Below are 4,298 nucleotides of genomic sequence, written 5' to 3' on the forward strand. Positions count from 1 at the left end.
TAATGTGCATTGTGATACCTGTAGACAGCAGAAGACAAGACAAAGAATTGGGGGGAGGAATCACAAAATTCAAAGACCTGCAAATAAAGGTAGAAGTAGGGTGGCAAAAGAAAGCAAAGATGGTAGCAATTAACATGACTGCCCTACTGTAGGAAGAAAGTGTTTCTGGTTGATGGTGAAACTGCTGGGTTTTACTATGGGATGTTGCCATGTGTCAACAAAGAAAGTCTCTTTTGCCATTTTCAATTGCCATCTATAGGTATCTATAGGTATAGGTATATATAAATAGGTATTTATATCAGCATTTTAGAAACAGCAATTACTAATTACAAGCAGATACATCAAAACGGTTTTAGAAATGGCTCAAAGTCCATTTTAGGGCAAAATCTACAAGGCCCAACAAAGACAAATTTAATAAATTATTGTTGGTCAGAGTCAAGCAGATGTTTAGACCAGATCTGGCATTTTTGTCCACCTTTTGAGCCCTTCCCAAGGATCCAGTATAGACAAGTGTTGTTGTTTAATATTAAAGGTATCACGGGATGTAAGCTGTTCCATGTCAATTGCCTTCTGCAATTGACTTGTGTTGTTTAGACAAAGCCGATGGTGTTTATGTGATGCCTCAAATGTTTTGGAATTGCACTTATTACTGTTGCTACCATCTTTGCTTTCTTTTGCCACCCTAATTCTACTTTTATCTGCAGGTCTTTGTGTTTTTTTTTATTTTCTCCAGTTCTTTCTCTTCTCTTTTGCTCTCTTCAGGTATCACAAGTGCATTATCCATTGGCCTGGCTTATTCAGTATTGCTAACAGAGGAATCAATGCAGCGACAAACAATAGACTCTCGCAAGTCTATCGTCATTGATTAGCAACTGTCTTCCATTGTGTCATTGATCTTTGTACAAAGCTTCGGATGTTTCTACTGACTCCTGTTATTTCTAGGCACTTGATTATGGTTTTTATTATTATTGATCGATGCATTCAAGTAATGAACTTCTGCAGACTGGAATTGCATCTTGCACTAGATTGTATAGCCCTTTTTTTAGTCTTGAGCATTATGCCAACTCTACTACTGTAGTTTATGGTACCTGTTCTTATTAACTGAATTTATCTACACAGGTATTTTACAATATTTCTAAACTTCCCAAATCAATTGCCCTGATGATATGCAACAACCAAGCAAGCAGTAAAAGAAAAATCAAGTATCAATAACAATAGCAACAGTGACCCCATTCAGGGCCAAAACCATGTTGGAAATCTTCAGATTTCCAAAATGCAATAAAGGACTGTGCCAAGCACATCTCCGGTGGAGGTTTATTCTAAAAGATAAAACACTATCAGCCAAATGTTTGCCATATTAGCCAAATTCCATGTGCCTCTTAAGGGAGTAAGATCTTCAGCAGGCCTTCCTTCAATGTAGTAGTTTGTGATCGATTCACATAGCCATAAATGTAAAAGCAGAACCTTTAATAGGGCCCAGTAACCTTATTAGAAATCTCTGCAGCTGTCTTAAAATTGGTGTTATTGTGAAATAGCAGGTTTGGTCCATTAGCAGCCTGGCTGCCCCATTCTGTCCCAGTTATAGCTTCAAATGTGTCCAAAGACAGCCCTACATATAGTGCTTTACAGTAGTCTATCCAAATGGGTTTCAGGCATTGCAATAACTATCATTACTAGCCTGTACTCTCTTTTTGAGAGCTGGGGGAGGAGGTTTAGAGCCCTATGCAATATAGTATTTTAGAGACAAAGGAAAAACGGTGGCTTGAAGTATGCAGGGGTACAAACATTACACTGGCTGCAACTCTTTAAACTAGCTTGTCTTTTCCAGGGATTGCATTGCAGTTGCAGGAGAGCAGCCATGCAGTCTCAGGAAGATATAGAGATGTTTGTAGGGTTTGCTGTTGTAGGGATTTGTTGAACTTTACTTTTATAGGGTTTGTTGTTCCATCCCCATTAGAAAAAAATAATAATCAGTTTTCCCCAGTAAACAATATTCAGTATTTCTGCTCAGAATATTTCTATTAACTGCTTGGATTGTGGTACACAATGGTACACTGAATAAAAAAATCTTCTCAGAAGAGTGGTTGCAGTTTTTATCATTTCTATTTATTTGCTTACACACACAGACACACACATACACACAACTTCCCCAGATACACAATGCATCTGCACTCATTCCAAATACTATCAAATATGCACTGAGTGCTTGCTCAACAGACATTTCCAAACAGATATAACTCTCCAGTGACCAAAAAAGGGGAAGAATTTTATTTTATTTGTAAAAAGTTTTTAAATATTTAGCATAAAACAGACTGTACATCATCTAGCAGTTTATGCTGTTTAGCCAATATTTTATTTCATTTTTTAAAATTTTTTTGTGGGATGGGGAAAACTTTTAAAATCTGAATCCCATTTATAAAAAAAAGTATTAAAATGTTCACCATTATTTACAAATCCCTTTAAATTACACATAAATAAATATATACATTCAAGACACTGTTTTCCCTTATACACATAAAACTTCCCTGGAGACATACATATATATATTTATATTTATATTTTTGGCCTATGTAGGCAAACAAAAAAAATTAAAAGTTACGTGCCTATTTTCAAGTTTTTTTCCTTTTTTAATTAAAAAAGTGACCTGATGATGCACATTAAAGCTGCAGTATCTCTTTTTCATATTTTTAAAGTGGATGAAAAATTAAGGTTTTAATATTAGCTCCAAGTCACTCTTCCTTGAATAAAAAAGATCTGCTACAGAACATTTCAGTCTTGCAACTCTATTTTTGTAAAACCTGCAACTTTATTATATTAAAATACGCTTTAGTAACATTTCTTAAATTATGTCTAGAAATCAAAACTCTTTTTTTTAAAAAAAGGCAAACATATTCAAAACTATCACATTGTTTCATTTTATTTCCTATCCTGATTTTCTCTAAAATTAAATCAGAAATCTGAGTATTTTGTCAAAAACTCAGAAAAAAACGGGGACTAATACTAATACTGCATTTTGTTCTACTTGCTGGTTTCCAATGAAGTAATAGGAATCCACTAAACCTCCATATCACAGCATGGATGCACACTTGAGTGACTTTTTCAGAAGTGATGCTGCAGACGCAAAACAACACAATAGAAGGCTGTGATGCCACAAGATTAATGTCATAAGATTTCAGCAGTTGAGACCACTGAAATCCACCCAATTTAGTGACCAGATATGGTTTCTGCTTTTGGGGGTGTGGTGGAGCGTTCCTCACGCATAATCTAGATAGCTGTGAATGTCTGAGCATCAATTGAGGCAACTAGCTTAGAGTATGATCAAGTCTTTGTCTGAATCTCACAGCACGTTCAAACTTTTTAATTATTCCTTTTAATTAGTTTGCCAAACCTTTACTTACAAACTACTACGTAATCATGCTGGTCCTGTTCTACAAGATATGGGCATGAACTCACTTACACAGCCTAACTGACGAGGTTTAACCATAATTTTAAAATGAACTTGGTCCAGCCAATGTACTTTCTTCTCCCTTCTCCATCTCTTGTCTCTTTAAACACATATAGATATCTGGTCCTTTGGCAGTGGCAATGAATACAGAAACATCTGCTTCCCGTTTAATTATAGCTTATTGATGCATCTGAGGTGGTTACCAAATCTTGGCTAATTAAAAACAAGGAGCATCATATTGCAGCTTATTGTATTTCAGTAAACCACAGCTTGCAATTTTCAGATGTAACAATAAAGCTTGGATTTTGTTTGAACAGAAAGATGCAATCGCTTCTTTTTCCCCACAGAGGGAGAGAACGTGAGCATGTGTCTTAAGTACATTTGTTTGTAACCTGCTGAAACTGGTTTATTGCTGAATTTCATTTGAGATTCCACCACACAACGTATATTGGAGGGAAAGCATTGCCTGCAAAGTGTCTAGGTACAGCATGTAACAAATTTCCATATGGGGGGGGGGGGAGAAAGGAGATAGCACCACCTTTTACAATTTAATTTTTTTAAAAATAAAAAGATAAATCCATGTTTACCTTCAGGTACATGGTCCCAAATGAATGGATAACAGCAGCTTTAAAGAGGAGAAAGAGACAACACACGTCTCCAGAAAAGGATGTGGTTGAAAATTTAAAAAAAAAGAAAGAAAAAGAAAAAGATGCCCCAAAGCAAGATCTAAGAGATATCTACATGCCTTCTAGGCAAGAAGATCTTAAGTCTGTGTGCAGTAACAGTTTTTTAAAATCTGTCTTCACGGTGTGTGTCTCTGTAACTTTTCATTTCTTTGTCATCTTCTCCATGC

The sequence above is a fragment of the Vipera berus genome (assembly GCF_964194415.1).
Source record: "Vipera berus genome assembly, chromosome: 3".
NCBI lineage: Eukaryota > Metazoa > Chordata > Lepidosauria > Squamata > Viperidae > Vipera > Vipera berus.